This window comes from Anas platyrhynchos, chromosome 4 (genome assembly GCF_047663525.1).
Source record: "Anas platyrhynchos isolate ZD024472 breed Pekin duck chromosome 4, IASCAAS_PekinDuck_T2T, whole genome shotgun sequence".
Classification (NCBI taxonomy): domain Eukaryota; kingdom Metazoa; phylum Chordata; class Aves; order Anseriformes; family Anatidae; genus Anas; species Anas platyrhynchos.
Window position 1 is genome coordinate 44,273,873 of NC_092590.1, and position 18,647 is coordinate 44,292,519.

The window sequence follows — 18,647 nt, forward strand, 5'->3', positions numbered from 1 at the left end:
TGACGTCACGCGGGCCGCCAGCAGCGCCGCGGCTGAGGGGGGGAGCGGAGCCGCGCATGCGCGGAGGCTCGCGTAGGCAGCGGCGGCCGTTAGGCGGCGATGGGCGTGCGCGTGCGCGCTGTGGGGGCGGCCGTTGGAGTTACCTCAGGAGCGCCCTGAGGGAGCGGGCGGGGAGGCGCTGCCTGAGCGGCTTTGGGCGGCACTGCGGGGAGCCCGCGGCTCCTGCTTGCCCCTCACACCGAGCTGCCCTGTTCTATTTTTTTTTTTTTTTTTTCTCCAGAATATCCTGAGTTGGAAGGGATCCACAAGGATCAGAGTCCAACTCCTGGCTCCACACAGGACCGCCCTAAAATCAGCCGCCATGGCTGAGAGCGGTGTCCTAACGCTGCTCCAACGCCATCAGTTGGAGCAGCCTGGGCAGCCTGTCCCCGTGCTCGAAATAGCTGGAAAACCTCGGGCCGCTGAGGTTCTGCAGGCTGCCCGGCGTGCCGGTGGTACTGCTGGCAGCGAGCTGTCGGAGCGCATGCTGAGCAGTTAAAAGGTCTGCACTGAGTTGTTTTCTGTTTGTAAAACCCCATGTATGAATCCCCGATTTGGGGGCTGTAGTGCCAAAATAACCTACTGGGAAGGTGGCATAGCTTCAACATAAACACAGTGTAAGATGGTGACTAGTTTGTAACCAAGGCAGCATGCAGCACTGAGCTGACAGTGGTGATTCCCTCTGACAAAAATCTGCTCCTTGAGTGGTTTCTATCCTGCATCATATAGAATATAGACATCATTGAAAGCAAACTTAAATATGGACATTAATAAAGGCAAATAGAAGGTATTTTTATATTGAAACACCACTGTCCATCAGCAGGTTGTATTTCTCTTATAGAATGTGTATATGGCATTTTGACCTGTGTATATGAAGGCTTACAATATAGATTGGCCTTTCTCAGCAGAGACAGCAGTTTCTGACCGATGGGAAGCGTGCACATACTTTGAAAGATAGTAAAAGTAGATCAGAACAGAAGGGGGAGCTGTCAACGCACCAGGCAGAGAAGAAGGGACTGCACAGAAGTAAACTTCCCAGCGAGGGAGAGGAGGGCTTCTTGCTTTGCTCTTAGCAGGAGTCAGTGAAACGTGCTTTTCTCACGGTCTGGGAGTGGAAGTAGGGTACTTGGATGCACAATCATCTTGTGTAGTGAAACGTTTAGCAGTAAGAACTCTCTGAGACAATCTTTTCTACCAAGGGACCAGGTCAGCATTCTCACATTTGAACTGATTGTAATTCTTTAATAAGCGACTGCTTCCCTTAAAACAGCAGGTTTTGTCACCTTGTTATGATGTCCTTTAAGAGACATACCCCTTTCCTTTAATTGCCTGTAGCTTCTTTCTTCCAAAGACCTTACTGTTTTTCTAGCCTTTGATTTATGAGATACGTAACTGGAATAGCAATATGTTTGTTTCTTTTTGTCACACTTAGTGTGACAAAATATTGCTCTCTGATCATTACACATCTTTGTTTACACAATCAAATTTAAACTTCTTGCTGGGTTACAGCTTGGTTATAAAATTGTCGTGTTCACAGGGTTTTGAAAGTAGAGCCAGAGAGATTTTAAATTACCTTTAATGCTGTAGAATCTAAGCTATGGATGGGTAGTCAACATTTTTGGAAACATTCATTCAGAAAGGGAATGGCACTGAAGGGAGAGCAGTCTTGTTTCATTATTTAGTTTCAGTTGTTTTACTTGCTGTCAGATTTCTCTTCATGTTTTGGTTTCTTTTACTTAGGATGAAAGTGCTTAAGGTAGATCTGGGACTGCTCACTGATTCCATAACTATTCTGCCAGCATCTTTGTTCTCAGTTTATTTCTAATCTCTCAGTGCTGCCTTGCAGCTTCAAGCCAGACTTTTACAACCAAATTCCTCTTGTTGTTTTAACCTTATTCAAAAGTATTGTAAATCCTTCTTCTGTTAATCTGTTCCTCTGATAGGAATTATGCCAACCTTACTGTGGTGTTTTGTTTGTTTGTTTGTTTGTTTTTCTTCTAATTCTTACTAGAATATATCACAGCTTTTGTTTGAGTTGTCTTCTACCAAAACAAGAAGAGGTGAGGGAAGAAAGTGATGAGTGTTGAGTACAGGCAGAACTGAGAGGCAAAGACAGAGCAGCTGGGTTAATCCATTTTTGGGTTTGATTCCTAGCTACATTGGCTTATTTTCCAAAAATACTATTTCCAACTGCATTTCTGCCAAAATAACTTCAGAAAGGTGAGTTTGATTGGAGTTTTTTTAAAAAAAAAAAAAAAGAAAAAGGGGTCAAGAAAATCAGGAGTGAATCTCATTCCATCACCTGTGCTTAGCAAGCTCTTCTTTCTTGACATAAATCTTTCTTTAACCTGAGGCAAGAATGCATTATTGGGCAGAGCCCCGAGTGTCACAGCTGTTGGCAGACCTCCAAGCTTATGTCTTAATGACAAACTCATCCTTTCCAAGGCTGCTGGTTCGTGTTAGCTTGGCTTGAGTTTATTCAGGGCTGCCATTGTCTCCCATCTTCTGTCTTCTGCTGGCTGTGATGTTTTTTTAGCTGGCTGTCAAGCTGTTCCAAGAAGCTGAAGCAGCAAAAAAATGGTTCTATTTCAGCAGGGTTAGGTTTTGCTGAATTTGTTCAGTGTGCTTGTGCAAGCAGTAGTGCCAGTGCCTTGGAGGGGGCAGGAGTGCAAAATGGGAGCGAGAGGGAAGGTGGGACAGCAGCAACTGTCTGGGATGTGCAGATGTTGCTGTGGAATTGCACCCTCTGTGAGAAGGGGGTGAGATGAGGCTAAACTGGGGGAAGAGCCCTGTGCTCTTTCCTTTTGTTTGTGCTGGAGAGTTGGCTGGTAAGTGCTGTTTTCACATGGGAATTGAAAACTACTGGCTGCCCTTGCTTTGTTGTGCTTTATATAGGATATAAGGTAAAATCCTCTAGCTATGCAGAAAGATTCTCATATTGCCTGTGTCCTTTGGCTCCTGCATTTAGCTTTTGTTTATTACGTCAAAGTAGCAATCAAATCTGGTCAACAGCACTTCAATGTCTAACGTAAAACAGAACAAGCTTCTTACAATAAATTTGTGTTTGCAGACTAGTTGCTTTTACCTGTTGCAGGTATGACTGATGAATTTTCTTTCTTTAAGGTGAACTTAAAATGTGAGGAAGCATCTTCAGGCCCTATAACCTGAGCAGTTGGTTTACATCCTCATTTTTTCTATTCCTTTTTCTATTCCTAGCTACTCTATTAAAATTAAATTAATCTTTGGGAAAGCGTGCCTTCAGACAATATTCAGACTTAAGTGTTGTGATCTGGTGCAGGTGCCTTGCACAGAATAAGTTTTCCCCAGTTTTGGAGAAGCTCTTTGCTCCTCTGTTTCTTATTTTCCAAATGGTACTTCAGTTGCTGACACTCAGATGCAGCACTGCTTAAGCGGGCTGAAGCAGATGTGACAATTTGTTTCCAGCCTCTGTTTCTTCATCAGTTCAGTGGCAGGACTGTGCATGTGGCTGCCCAGTGAGGCAGAGCTAGGAATGGGTTTTGGCTGGAAAAAAGCTTTTTGTTGTTGTGGATTAGCCTGCCCTCTGAATGACTCCACCCCTTGAATGACTTCACTGGGTGCACAGTGAGCACTCCCAGAGATTTACTCTGGCTAGGGCAGGCCAGCATCCGAGCTGCAAGCAAATGCACTGGTTTGGCACTTCACCTTCGCCAGTGTTTGTCAGCTTGTTGGCTGTAAACCTTAACAGTTCCCCCACTGCCTGCCAGCTTTCCTTGATGGAATAAAATATGGAGGTGGCTTATAATCAAGCTGCACTTTCCAGTTCAGAAAAGGAGGCTGCTCTGGAAGTTGCAGGGAGTCATCTACTCCTTAATGGATGTAAAATGGGTCCCTGATAATTACAGATAAGTGCCTGTGTCAATTGTTGAGAATCCTTAAATGTAAAAAAGGAAGCTGTGTGACTGATTAAATAGGTCTGGTTTGTGGAGCTGTGCAACATTAGCAGTCATCAGTGGTTTGAATAATTAGGCTGGAAGATCAGCAAAAATAAGACTTTCAGTTTAATTTCATTGCTAAATTTTTAATCTGAAGAGTGATGAGAAAAGTTGTGATGAGAAAAGTTTCATGTGTCAAAAATATGACTGATACACACTGATGTCAGGGCAAACTACACAGCTAATGAGCAGCGTTCGAGATATGCTGCATGACGATACAGAAGACAAAATTTGTAGGTAGAGGTAATAACTTGTAATGTTAGCCACTGTGGCTGGAAAAGTGTACGTGCTGTAGGGCACAGGCTCTGGTTTCTGTGAAGTTCTGCTGCACAGTGTGTAGCTGGGGTTGCCTGGTATTTAGGAGGTTGTAAGTAGGAAGTCTTCTGAAGATGATCGTGTTTCTTGCATAAGATCGGGAGGACAATGTCATTGTTTGGTTTGGCTTCTTTCTCTTTCATGTCGTGTACTCCCCATTAAAAGGGGAGCCAGAGAGTCTTTGGACTTCCAGCAAGTGGGTAACTGCTCTGCTAGTAATTGTCGAGCCGGCACCAAGCCAGTGAAATGATACTTTGCTCTGCCTGACTAAAAAGGAACTTGAATTGCTATTCTGCTGGTGAGTTGAATTTTGGACCACAGGGGTCAGCATCTGCTGTAAGCTGAGCTGGCAGGAAGAGCTAGTGATGTAACAAATCCCTCGCTAACTCTTTTTATCAGGGAACAAATGCATATCTAATCTTGTTCTCCATCCTCAGGTGTTGAAAAGAATGCTAACATAAAGTCTCTTTAAAATAGTGTTAGCACAGTAATAGAACTCCCTTTAAATGGGACATGCAGGCCTTCTTTCAACATTGCTGCATGAACAGAAAGGGAAGAGTTTGAGGGCCCTCCATCAGGGGAGAGCTCTGTTCAGCAACAAGAGTGAGAAGAGGAACTGAGCAAGAAGGATGATCAGAAGCACAACCAGAGTACTCAGAACACAGAAAGTTGCAGAAAGAGGGGAAGTATTGCTCCCTTCTAGGCATTCAGCTTCATGTGTCCCTGTAACCTTCCAAAGCCACTGGAGCTCTCCCAGCTTTCCCCTGGAGGATAGGTAAGGGAGCACCAAGAGATTTTGGGTGGAAGACAAACAAGAACTGTCATGAGTGCTCCCGCAGCTGCAGCCCTGATGATGGTTTAGCCCGTGTTTGGAGCACTGCCTGGGGCTTGGGGCACTGTCCCCTGTGTAGGGCACCAGGCAGGGAAAAATGGGTATTTTCAACCTGAGGTCTTTTGGCTACGTGGGCTAATTTTACAAGCACGGATAATTGCCTTTGCTATTGAAATTCATCTGGGTGAATCACAAATGATGCAAATCAACTTTGTCCTTGAGCAAAATGGCAGAGGTGCAGTGTCAGTAGGTTACACAAGTCTCCATGTGGCTGGCTAGTGTTCTGCAGGCTGATGGGAGAACAGTATTCTCAGTAGTCCTTGTCTTGCTCTTATGTGCAGTCTCTAGATGGGTTAGTTTGTGCCATCTCCTTGCCATGAAACAAAGACAGGACAAAGAAGACAAAAAGGGCTCAATGGCTCAGGCCTGCTTTGTTTTCCACTGATGTGTAATCAGGTCTATGCAAAAGGCTTCGTATGTCATGCAAACTGCATGATCCAAGGTCACTTTTTATGTTGGGCTGGCCGCTGGTTCCAGTACTTGTCCATAACCAATAGTGTGTGCGTTGTGCAGCTGTATTTCTGCCTGCTGGTGGAGGCTGTAAGCAGCTAGCAATTAGACCTTTCCTGTGGGGAAAGTCAGAAGTGAGGATGGTCAAATTGAGCCTGTTTTCCTATTTATTTCTGACATGAAGAATACACAAGACTTTGCTGGATCAGAACAAGAGCAAACTTTGTATTTTAGCAGACCTTTTTCATTGCAATTTTCTTGATTTAAAAAAAAAAAAAAGCCTTTGGTTTTTGGTTGTAGCTCTTAATTTTAACAAGCCATTTCAATAGGAAAGAGTTACTTCTAAGCCTGGAAGCAGTCAGTAGATTTGTAAAGCAGTGTTAAAGGATATACGGATACAGTCATGGGGTTCATACAGGTCACAGTGTATGTTTGCAAAATAAACGTGTTTATGTACCAACACTGGGAGCACTCACAGAGTGCTTGACCACAGGGCATAAAGTTAGAGTTGACAAGTGACAATCTGTCATCCTTAGCTGTCCTGCAGCTTTGCTTGTGCCTTGGCAGCAGGCTCCATGACACTGGTAGTTTCACAAATCTGAGACATGTCCATATTTATTTCTTTGCTGCTTTTGACAGATGCAGGGAAGGGTTGTCAGATGCATCTGCTAGTGTGGTACCTAATAATAGTCGGCTTTCTGTTCAGCAGCATTCCTTGTATACCCTGGGTAAATGATGAACTGTAAGCATGTAATGATCCATCCACTGTGGCTTGTATTTTCCAGCCAGGACTAAAACAAACAAAAACACACACAAACAAACACTTGTTTTATACTTTTGCCTTTCAAGTGTTCTTTCCAAGTTGAATTTGGCTCATTGTTTTCTACAGAACATAGCTCCAGCAAATCATATCCCACTGCACCTTAAACGCAATGGGTTAATTTTGTGACAGGAACCAAAAGTGAAGGGTAGTTGGAGAAATTCAAAAAAATTAGATAGTGATGTTTCAAAGGCTTCTTTCTTGCTCCAAGAGGTGAAGTTTGAATGAGGGAGCCAATGGCTTCACAGATGTGTTCTTTCCCCTTGCCATCACCACCCTTGCAATGCTGCTGCCAAGACTTGATTTCTTTAGCCAAGCAAATTAATTTTAAGGCTGCTTTGCATGTGTCTTTGTAATTTGAGCACCATGGAAATTGTTAAACGAAAACAACTCCTCCTATTCATTGTTTTTTATTAATTGTGTTTATGCATTGGGCTGCAGTGAGACTCCAGTATCATACAATTTGCTGTTGCAGGCCATTCTGGCATATTTCAGAAACTGTCCGTGATTTGTCTTAAAAATACAAGATCTTGCAGTTGTTGGAAAGGCTCTTTCAGAACTCACTGTTCTGAAAGGTTTAAATATTCTTCTCTATCTATGTATATATATACGTAGTCATCTTAAGCATACTTGTTCTTGCCCAGGCATACTGTGGCTTCTTTATCTCTTCTCTGTGCCTGCTGGATGTGTGTATGCTAGAAAATTGAAAGGGTCCCAGACCTCTCTCAGGTCCTCGTCTGAATGGTGTGTCACAGCCTGCATCCTCTGCGTAAATGCCCTCTGCCTCTCACCTCCCTGTCAGGGCGGTGGTAGCCTGGGTACCAATTACCTGGCTTGGGCCCAGATTGGAGAAGTATCCATCCCTCAGCCTTTGGTGCGAGCTCACCTGCATGCTTCTCCTGCATGACCTGAATGCCTGATGGCATCTTTCACGTGGTCATGGGTGCTCTAAAAGGTGTGGTGTGAGAGACCAGTGCCCAGAGAGACTCAGCTGTGTGCAGGCTGCATCTCCAAAGGTTTGTCTTCTGAGCACTCTTGGGCTCTGTTTATGAATGGCAGGGGCTTTGATTCATCTGCAGTTTCCTTTCCTCTGCTGATTTTTTTCGTGCTGACACTACACTGTAAAATTTCTCCTTCTGGTCACAGAAGAACACTAATTGTTTCTAAATCTGATTCTGTCTCTTGGGGACTTTTTGCCCTACCCCAGTGGCACATCTGAATCCCAGTTTGGAGTTCTCCCCAACCTTATTGTGTGACCTTGTTTTATCCATGGCACTTCTGATTGATGTGGTCAGCATCATGCTTTGTAGACTTGACAACAAAATTAATTGGGTTAAGGTTTCTGGATTAATGATTACATGATAGCTGTCCTTTGGGATTCAAAGTTTATACCAGCCTTTTGCCGGACATATGGTACTGTAAAATCTGTTCAAGCCAATTTCTTTAAGAGAGAAACCTCTCCCTGCTGCTCTGCTGCAGCTGCCACGAGAAGTACTCAAACTACATCATTTTCTACACAGCAGAGAAGGAAGAGTACCGGTGGTGTGTTTGACTGAGAGGCCCACAGCTCTGCAGTTCCATCTCCAGGGATCCCATTTCCATGTCAAACACGTCAAGTGACAATGACTCTGCCTTGCCTTTAGCTAAGTTGTCTCAATAGTTAATTACCCCCACTTTAAATGTGTGCATTTGTGCTGGAGTGAGCATACCTAATTTTGGCTTCAAGCCATTTTGTTCTGTGTTTCACTTCTGCTAAAACAAAACTCACTACCATTGTGTTTTAACAAAAATGCCAGGTGGTGCTAAGTCCTCTGCCTTTCAGAAGTGTAAGGATTGGTTTGTATTTTGGAACTTCTGCCCAAGCACACCCAGTGCATCTGGTGCCGTTTGTGTGACCCTGTGCGGCTGCAGTTTGTTGTGCCAGTACCCTTTGTCTCTTTCATGTCTTCTGCTTTGGTCTGCGCTGACATCATATTAATCCATCCATATCTCAGGTCATCCCATTAACTCTTTAAAAATAACATTGCAATATTATTTTTTAGTAGTTTTTTTGAGGCTTCCTCAAGTTTCAGCAGCTTAGATAACTGCTTCAATAATCTCTGTATTAAAAAAAAAAAAAAAAAAAAAAAACAAAAAAACAGAGAGGTGGAGTCATTTAGAGAGTAACCTCTGATTTTTTTCCCCCTCCATTTTATTGCCTCAGAGAAGTGCCAGTCTTTGTTCTTTGTTTTTCTCTGCTTTAAGTCTGGAGCCAAAATAGATGCTCAGTTTTAGTAACAATGGACAGATATTTCCACACTGAAACAAATACACTGCCTGCCATTTGTAGTTCTTTTCAGTCTGGATTGTGACTAGGGTTAGCCTAAAACCTGTCCATGTTTACATAAATCTGTACAGGTCAATTGTGTTTCATGCTCTTTCTTATCCGACTAAGAAAGACACATCAGTAAAATGATTAGAAACTGCAGAAGATCTGTTTGTTCATAGAAACTTCGCACTCTACATTGGTGAGTTGTTCTCTTTTGAAGCAGTTCCTTTCTGGTACTCTTGTGTTTAGTTAGTGGTGCTATAGACGAAGATTACTCTAAAAAGATTCATTCTTCTGGTGTAATATAGAGATGGTCAAGATGACCCTTTGTATTTCGGCGATGTTTACTGTCTATTAACAGTATTTTCCTAGCTATTATTCTCTCACCCAAGAAGGCCCAAATCGTTTGGAGGATGACTCAGGGACACCTTCCCTCACACCTTGAAGATTGGGGCAGGTGGCTGTGCTTTTGAAGAAAGCTTGTTTAGACAACATGGCAAAGTTTGATGAGTTCTTCGTTAACTTCAGATTTAATTTTTTGAAGTTTGCATAACTTCTCTCATTTATGACTGCTTTAGTATGCAAGAATGCTAGAAATAACATGTTCTCAGGTGAAGGGAAGAAGGAAAGGAAACAAACCACATAATGCATCATTCGCTCTCTTAAGACAATTAAGGTGTGGCACAGGAAGATGTTGAAAGGATCCCTGTCATGTCCTGCTTTGAAGTGTTAACTTTATATTCTGAATGTCAGAGTGAATTATGCCTCAGCTTCGCAGGCATATGCACAAGAGATTGCGGTGAGCTGCCGGGGAGTGAGCTCACGGGCAGCATGCTTGTGCAGGAGCACGTTGCTCTGCGAGCTGCTGAAGCCAAGAAGGGCAAGCGAGGCGATGCAGGCACCAGGGCCTGTCCTACAAGTCTGCCTGCGAACATTAGCAGCGTGATAAAGGCAACGCAGTTCTGCGAGACTTCTTCACTGGGAACCAAGTCACAAGTGTCAAGAAGAGGGACTTATTCTTAAAATCTGAAGCTTGTAGTTGTACGGACACAGAACCGTAGTGTGGTCTGATTTACCAGAAAATTAGAAGTGAATCAAATCCAATTTAGGATTGTAATGCTTTTTGTTGTGCATTTTTTATTCATTTATTTTATTTGGGGAAAAGCATGTGATCATGGAGATTTGGATGCTCTTCTGTCTTTCACTGAAGAGAGTTATGAGTTACCTCAAAGCATATCAAATTTTATCAAATGCAAATTTTCTTCTGTTTCACTGCCCACCCACACAAATGCTTTCAGAATTAACCTTTCAATAAGAGAACTGAGCTTTGCTTTCAGAGATGAGAAACCCTTCTCTTGTTGAGAATCGTCTGTCTTGAGCGATTTCAACTTGCGCGGTGAAAAGCAAAATTTCTGTCAGTAACATTTCATTAATGCATGGTTGTTTGAGTCTGGCATTTCAACAGTGTGATCATTAATTATGGAACATACTTGCTGGATGTTGGCTGTGCGTGCACAGTGGTCTGCAGTCTTCACATTGTGTTTCTTGTGTTAAACACGTTAATGTAAGAGCTGCAATAGCAACATCTCACAGATCAGCATAAGAAAGTATTGATTTTTTGTCATGATTTATCTTAGAAGGCACCAGGCCAAAATTTGTGAGAACAAAACCTCTGTATCCCCATTATGCTGGAGCAAATCTCATTGAAATTTTTGTTTTCTATGTGCGATTCAGAGCGTATGACCTTATGGTTATTATCCATGCCTTCAGTGTCCATAAATTTGTTTTGTTTTCTAAGTTATAAACTGTCCAGAAAATCTGAAGTGTTTTCCTATGACTCAGAAGATAATCTGGAAAACAAAAGCAACCAAAACACCACACAAAGAAAACAAAAACCCAACCTTTTAATTTTTGGCTTATACAAGGGTATGGTCATCACCTCATTCCACCTCAGATTTCTCTGTGCTTAATTCAGCGTGCCAAAATGCCCGGGGAGGAACACTGCAGCGTCATTTTGTTACAAATGCATTTTATTCTTGGAAAGGCTTCGGTCTCCCAATTTCTTTGTCTTGGGTTCTTGAGCATCCCAATGACCAAAGGTGACACTAGCCTGCAGCTGAGATGCAGGTGGAACTTCAGCTGTTTGTCTTCAGCTCTGTAAACCTTTTCCTCTTGTGTTTCTTTCTCTTTTCTCTTGACAGCTGAGTGCCTTGGTATGCTGGAGATGCAGGTCCATGGATACACCTATTGGCTGAAGCATATACTGAGCGTATCTGAGGATTCGTTTTTATCCTTGCATGATGCAGCATCGTTTCCCCCCTCTAGATACACTGCCTAACATATTAGTTTATTCAGATGTTTGCTAGAGGTTTCTTTGGTCTTCCTTGTTGAATACTCAATTGCCAGCAGTGGGTGTAGCTGCCTGTGTTGACAGCTAGTTCCATTTGCAAACACAGACTGCTCCCTTAGGCACAATTCCTTTGTTAATGATGTTTCCAAGCTATACAGAGTTATGCAAGAGTCATGAGAGTAACTACTGTCTTATGTCATACTTTAATCCTTTTTCTAATTACCATCTGTCCTTATATATGTTTTCAGAACTTGGATCATTGCGCTTACCTGTGAACTGAGCTTCCTGAAAGCAGATTTTGCATGTTTCATAGGATGCAAAAAGACTGCTGAATAGGAAGCAACTGGATTTTCAACTGCACTTCAATGCCTCCATGAAGAAGACAGGAACATAGTAAGCAATGCTTTTGATGATAAAGAGAGCATTCCTATCCAAGCAGTTTTTCAAGTTAGCAAAAATGCAACCTATTGAGTATAGATCACCTTTTAATTTCCTGGGCATTAAAAAAAAAAAAAAGAAAAAAAAAAAAAGAAAAAAAAAGAAACAAGAAAAGGAGTTAATCTGCCTTTATAGAATGTTGTTTGTTTCATTCTTTTATCAAAAGAGAATGAGTAGATTTACCCTGATGTTTACAGTCTTTAGCAGTAAAGCTACCTAAATTATAGAAGGCAATATAGGTACCAGTCATATACACCATGATATTATTAGCTGTATTTGTTTGTGCTATGAACAACACTTAGATCTTCTGCTGAACCATTAAATGTTACCTACCATTGCACCAAGCACAGAAGTCTTCTGAGTGAGTAAATGATCTGAAATGCTGTCACTGTATTCCTGGGACCTGAAACAGCCTGCAACATCTGTGTAACTGCAGAGGCTTGCCCAGCTGTAACATGCTCCGCTTCCTCTAAGAGAGCTTAGCAAAAAAGAGGGTAAGATACCATCAGTTTTATCAGTAGAACAAATCATTGACTAATGCATGCAGTTTTTGTCCACCAACTTGACTGAGAATGTATCAGTTCCTGCTTAAACCATGCAACTGTTCTGAAGTAAGCATAGAACATTGCTTTGTAAGAGCAGAAACTGCAATGGGCTACGTTCAGATCTAAACATAAGCAACTGTAATTCTGCTGAAATTCGAGAAGTGGTATTGCTTCGTGAGAGGTTTCAATTGATTCCTAAGTTGAGGTTTAAAATTCTTAAAAATCATGAAGTTACATTTCTTCTGTGACATTTCCAGCTCAATGGTATACAGCCTTACTCACAGGAAGAAGAAGAAGAATTTATGTATGTATTTACTTATTTATTTTCCAGTAAAATTCACATACTGTCAGATTCCTTATTTTTCTGTGTGTTTCACTCAGGAATACTTTGACCAAACAGCTTCACATTTGCTCCACTACCTGTACAACAACACGTGTCTAGTTTTCAGCAGAGCCTAAGGTTAGGCCAGAATTAGTAAGCTTCTGTTGAGCTTTGTGCTGATGTGACTAAACCAGTGCTTGAACAAGGCAGCTTAAAACTGTCCTGGTTATCCCTACAGTGTGACTGAAGTTGGAATATATATGTGGAGCTGTATGTAGGTTTTCCTTTGAAAGTCCTTTCTTAGACAAAAGCCTCTGCTGAGCTTTAATTATTGAGCTCGTAGCTCTCCTCCCTCATACTCTGTCCTACCACTAAGAGACCAGACTGGTTTTCCTTGAGAACTTTCCATGGCATGTTCATGCCCATGATTCTTTATTGCTTAAGGGCTGAGAAGCAATAGCATTGTTACAGTACAGTCTCTGTTTTTCCTTCCAGTAGCCCAAGATATTTTTTATTAAAAACAAACAAACAACAAAAAAAACTTTTTCCCCTTCAGATTCCTCTCATGCAGCTGCTCAGGAGAATGACGTTTCTCTCTAAAGCAAGTTCAGAGGGAACGTGTGAATGCAGATGTCAGACTGCAGGAACCGAGACTGGGAGTTGAACAGGTATCTCAAGAGCTGTGTAATTTTCGATGCTTTGCTCACAGAGGAGAGGGCTGTGATTCTCATTTGTCTATCTGATGGCAGCTTCTCTAGAGAGAGTATCTCTTTCAGACAGAAAAGAGAACCCAAGCTTCTTCGTCTCATCATTGGCCCTGCCGCTGCCATGATGATCCAGAAAAAAATAGAGCAGGCTTTTTTCTTTTATCTTATATTCCTATGCTAGTTAAAAATCCATTTATTTCAAATAAGTATTTTATTATTATTATTATTATTATTTAAATCCATATCTTTAAGAAACAGGTCAAACTTGTCAGCCATGTGATTTAGTTTACTCATCTGTAAAACTGACAACATGTTTTTTTCCTTAGCTGAGGAGTGTGGGTGGAGGGCAGTTATTTGTAATGTAAGTGAAAGAAAAAATACTTTTTGCAAAGAATGGTTGTTTCTGAAATGCTTTCTGTTAGATACACTGCGGTTTGAGTAAAAACCTTGGTATGTCATTTTGGCTTTGTTTTGGTGACTAACACATTTTTATGGGCATTCCAACCTTGAACCTCCCATTGGGTTACTGGCCCTGCAGCAACATCCCTAAGCCTGGGTTACAGGAATACCGTGCTGTATATATAAATCAAATATCAAAAATACTTGATAAAATATCAAAGCCAGGTGAATACTCACTTTTTGCTAACAGTGCTGGGCTAAAATGCTAGCACGTGGTATTGCAGTGACATTACTCAGTGCAATTCCACCACTTACACCAGCAACAACTTTTTTCCTCCCTTATCTTTTGCCTGTCTTAGCGATGTTACCGTATCTGTGACTTCGTGTCATCTGCAGTCAAATCCTGCCTCTGTAGATACCAAGCCTGAGATTAGTCACTGACTTAACATCAGAGCCAGGATGGCGTCATGCCTGTGTTGTTAGGGAAACAATTAGGTCGTTGGGATGTTTCGTTAATAGAGCTGAAGCCCTGGCTCTATGTTCCACCATTTTTGTCACTATATGGAACGTAGTCATGGTTTTGTCATAGTTGGCACATAGTGTTCTTCAGTAGGAGTCAAATCACTGTGAAAGTGGCCTTTTTATTCTGTCCTCTGGAAGTTAAGTCCTCAGTCCGAGGGTCCTCAGTCCCCCTCTCAACATGTTAGTTTTCTGTACGTGGAGGTCAGATCTTGGTTTGACTTCCCCACTCCCAATGATATTTATTTGTTCGCAGCCTTCTTTGTAACTGCATACCTCAGTGGCTATCAGTATGTGGTAGGTGCATTGGCTACAGAATGATCTCCATGTCACTGCTGAAGAACAAAAGCAACTTAATGTGATTTACAGTATAGCTACTTTCCCCTTTCTTCCCTGTTCCATCAATCTTCTCAGTGGCAATGATGTGCCCTGTGCATATCTGAATACCTTTGAAAATGAATTAACGTTTCTATTCTTTAACAGTACAACAGTAAAGAATAGCGAAATACAAGGAGTAGAAGTTCTAGGTGTATGAGTGCTTTCCTTACAGAAATTTGTCTACACAGACCTGACAAAAATGAGACTTCTTCACAGTCAGACTGGAGCTCTGTAGCAGAGCTGGGGGCTGTGTAGCTAGTTCTCAGTGCTAGCAGTAACAGCTAATTCCTTACAGTAGTTATGAAATCCATTTAGCAAGAAAATATCTTTAAGACCTTTAATTAATTCTTTTTGTTTGTTTTTGGTGTTCTCTGTGAACCATCAGAGTAGGTATTTACATTTTCAAATGTATTTACATTTTAACTATAATAGATTGTCTTCTGAGATTATGAAGTCTGTCATTTTCAAGAAAAACAAAGTATTTGTTAGGACAAGTACACCTGTTTTATTTTTGTCTTGTAAGATTTAGGTGGACTAGATGGCCTCCAAAATATCTTTCCATGGATACTTTTCCATATCTCCATCTTTTAATATTTTCTGCTATTCTCTTGATTGTAGAGCAGTTGTGATCACCAATAGAGAAAAGTTTTGCAAGTTGAATTAATAAAGTAAGGAGGGAGCTAGTTTAAAGTTTGCTCAACAAAATGTCAGTTACATTGTAGTTAGTGTGCCTGACTGAAATCCTAGTAAAAGATTTTTTTTTTTCCAGTTTATACTTTGCCATCCGCCCCTTTGACTTCTAAAATTGGTTTATTGACATTATCCACAAAAACAAAATGCCACCTGAGCATAAGGATTGTTTAAATGAGCATAAGCAGTTGTTTACCAAGGATTTAGATCAGTGTATTAAGACAAATGTTTTTTAGTGCCCCTTTTCTGGCAAACTGGTCATTGTGCTGTTTTTTCTGACATGATACTGATGTAAAGGAAGACAAATAGTTATCTAATGACTTGTTATATAGCCAAGGTGCTGTAGCAAGAAATTACCCCAAAATCAGCTTCTCTTGTATGAACTCAGGTAGTTTATCTTGAAAAAGCATTATCGTGATAAATCACAACATTAGACTATGGCTATTTGTATTTCTTTTCAAGCAAAGCCAAATGCAAATACTATTTTCTTGTGTATAAAGTCTTAGGAAGGTTATAAAAAAAAAAACTACCATAGTCTTGGGCAACTTAGTAAATTTAGATATCAAATTATATTTATGTCATACTTTCTGCAATTGGGAATAAAATAAAATTTTCCCATGATAAACCAAATCAAATAAATCCCTCTTGAACATCTGATGTCTTAATGTGGATTTTTAGATTCTTAAACTGAAAACTGATTTCTGAAAAATACTGGAGTATAAACCAGCCTATTCAGCTGTCTGAGGTACTCAGATGACAAAGTAGGTTAAGAGTTTTCTTCCATGCTGACTTGTTAAGCACATGGAATTGATTTTTAGATCATAGTTTTTCATAAACCCTTCCTTATACGTATATATGTGCAAGTATCCAGCTATCCAGAAATTTCTTTTTTTTTTTTTTTTTTGTTTTTACAGGAAGGACCTTTCTTCACCCCTAAGTCCCAAACCTTGCTGGTAAAGTGAGCATCATTGAAGTATTTTATTAGAGCTTATTCCTTGAGGTCCAAGAGGTACATAACACCTGAAAGAAACAGATTGATGTACATGTAGATTTTAACTAAAATGTATTGAGGATGATGGATATCAAAATGCCGAATCCTGTTGTTTTCATGTTTCCATAGGTTATGCCGACACCCTACAGTCATTACACGCTGGTGGAGCACGGAAGGATTCCCATTGCTGAGACATGCAGCAAGAACTCCTGGAGTAAGCAGGTGCCAGACTGCTCGCCTTTTTGCTGTGCTTCAGTATCTTTTCTGCTCAGAGAACCAACAACACCTGAAGCCATTGGCTTTCCCAAGCAGTTCAAGACCCAGAAAAGTTATGCTTTGAACTTGTTCGGATGTTGCAGTAAATTATTCAGTGAAAGGGGAATTACCTGAAATTTGGTAAGCTGTGCTCATCCAAATGCACAAATGTGATTTCAGATGTGAAAATGACTATGTTGTGCAATTCACCAGAACAGCAGCACGTTTGGGCTCCAGCGGGTGAAGAGCTGCAGTTGTAGAGTTGCGTGGTGAAGCCCACAAGTGAGGCTGCAGCAACTGGGATGTGTGAGAGAAGCCCTACCTAAGCAAGCAGGACAGGGTGAGGCAAAAACCTGTTAGCTCTTACCTGGGGTCTTCTGGACAACTATGCATTAGATACATCCAAGAAATAAGGCAAAGCTTCTTTTAAGAACACTGAGGTAAAAATTAGGCCTCGGGTGGTCATTTATGGTTCAAGTAGCGGTTTATATATTTATTATAATTATACACAACCTCGACAATCTATATTGCCATTCAAAAATAAATCGAAGTATTGTCAATTTGCACATGATCTGTCACTAATCAAGGTCCCATTTACATACATAGTAAACATTTTGCATACTTAAACACTGCTTTTAATTTTAATCCCCCTTTCCTCCCCCCCAGTCCGGTGGAGATATGTTTAGAATATGTAAACAAACTTTTCCAACTAAGTAACATTCAGCAGCTACCACGTTTTTTCTTTTAGTTAATTCAATTAAACCATCTCAGCACTTTATAAGGGTAGCTAATAGGTATAGCTCTTAATTGCATTTTGTTTAAAATGGTTCTTCATATATCAGTGCAATGATTCCTGCTTTTCACGGCTTATAGTGTTTCCCTCTGACAAGAAAAATAGCAAATGGAGCTTAGTAACTGCCAGGCAAGTCACATGAGTCAATTCCCATTGTACTATTTTGCAGCACCAATAGTTATGTTCAATGGTGTTCACTTGTTATTTATATTTGTAGTAGATGGTTGAAGTCTTCAAATTTTAACTGTGGAGAACTACGAATTCATCTAAGAGTCAGCTACCACACAGTTTCCCTAGCATATTTAAGAATTTGTACTCCTACTGTTATCTTGGGAGCTGAAATTAAAACATACAAGGCCTTAACTGCCTATTGTTAAGACATGCGTTTTTACTATCTTTGTCTTCTGGTGCTTCAAATGCTAGAAAATACAGAATAATGAAAAAAGCATCACGAAAAAACAAAATATTCTGCCATTCAGTTAAAGAAAACTCGTAACTCGTGATGAGTAATGTAAGCAGCATTAGTATTTATAGGCAATACACTGATCCACACTTTAAGATTTGTCATCTGGAATTCAGTTTAGGATGGCTTACAGAGAAGTCAGAATAGTGAAATATTACTGCGTGACAAAAATTGAAGCACTGTTTTGAGAGATGAGGGTTATGCTGAAACTAAGCAACACCAGGCCAGGAGAAGAGTACTTCCTGCCAAACTGTTTTGTGAAGCCTGAGCTGAAACACGCATTAGGTGCTTCACCCAAAAAGCATGGAGTGTTTCGCTCCAATCAGTTACTGAAGACTTGCAAGCACGTCCTGAAGGCAGTAATCATGCAGGAGGGTGACACTACCAGATGCAAAGAAGGGAGAGGATTCTTCATTCAAATTCAGACATACATAGCCAACTCAGTGACCAAGCAACAAAGGCAGGTATACACTGTTAAAACTCCCTTGTCAGATGAACAGAAGAGTGCACAAGCTTAAGGGATGGTTTAAAATCTGTGCTGTACATCGATGTGACTTTCCAAGAGAAGCCTGACTTTTAAAATAGTGTGATAAAAGGGAAAGAATGTGTACTTTTTACAGGAAAGTAAAAGATCTTGCTGGTAAAGCAGAAGGGTTGTGATGTTTTGTAACTGAACTTTTACATAAACTTGTAGGCTGCTCCTCTTTCCCTCCCCCCCCCCCAACAAACAAGAAACACTCTACTACCTTTATAAAGATAGTGTTGCTTCCTATTTTATCGTTATGGGATGGAGGGAACATCTTCAAACATAAGAAACCATCTTGTTCTCAACAGAACAGGAAGTATCAAATAGGATGTTAGCAATGAATACCTGTTTTTTTTTTTTTTTTTTTTTTTTTTAACTACCCAAGATGCAAGGTAGCACACTACTGTTGGTCCCCCCCTTTCCCCCCACCAAAGCTTGTTGTGATGTATTTAAAGGTAATTCATTCTGGTGCT

At 40.9% G+C, this 18,647-nt stretch overlaps 2 long non-coding RNA genes across 7 annotated transcripts; one reads left to right on the plus strand and one right to left on the minus strand.

Annotated features, from left to right (window-relative positions):
• The first annotated feature begins 60 nt into the window (after window positions 1-60).
• LOC101796156 (uncharacterized) lies at window positions 61-18,280 on the plus strand. 6 transcript variants are annotated; one of them, XR_011809123.1, is made up of 5 exons: window positions 61-541; window positions 11,397-12,435; window positions 13,010-13,121; window positions 16,061-16,155; window positions 16,267-18,280. It is a non-coding gene; the product is annotated as an uncharacterized lncRNA (long non-coding RNA). The 6 variants fall into 6 exon arrangements; XR_011809122.1 differs by having other exon boundaries at window positions 62-541; window positions 11,397-11,541; window positions 11,932-13,121; XR_003497072.3 differs by having other exon boundaries at window positions 63-541; window positions 11,397-12,080.
• Window positions 10,833-14,198, minus strand: LOC140002464 (uncharacterized). The gene is made up of 3 exons (XR_011809126.1): window positions 13,797-14,198; window positions 11,920-12,064; window positions 10,833-11,049 (listed from the first exon to the last, which is right to left on the minus strand). It is a non-coding gene; the product is annotated as an uncharacterized lncRNA (long non-coding RNA).
• Window positions 18,281-18,647: the final 367 nt, after the last annotated feature.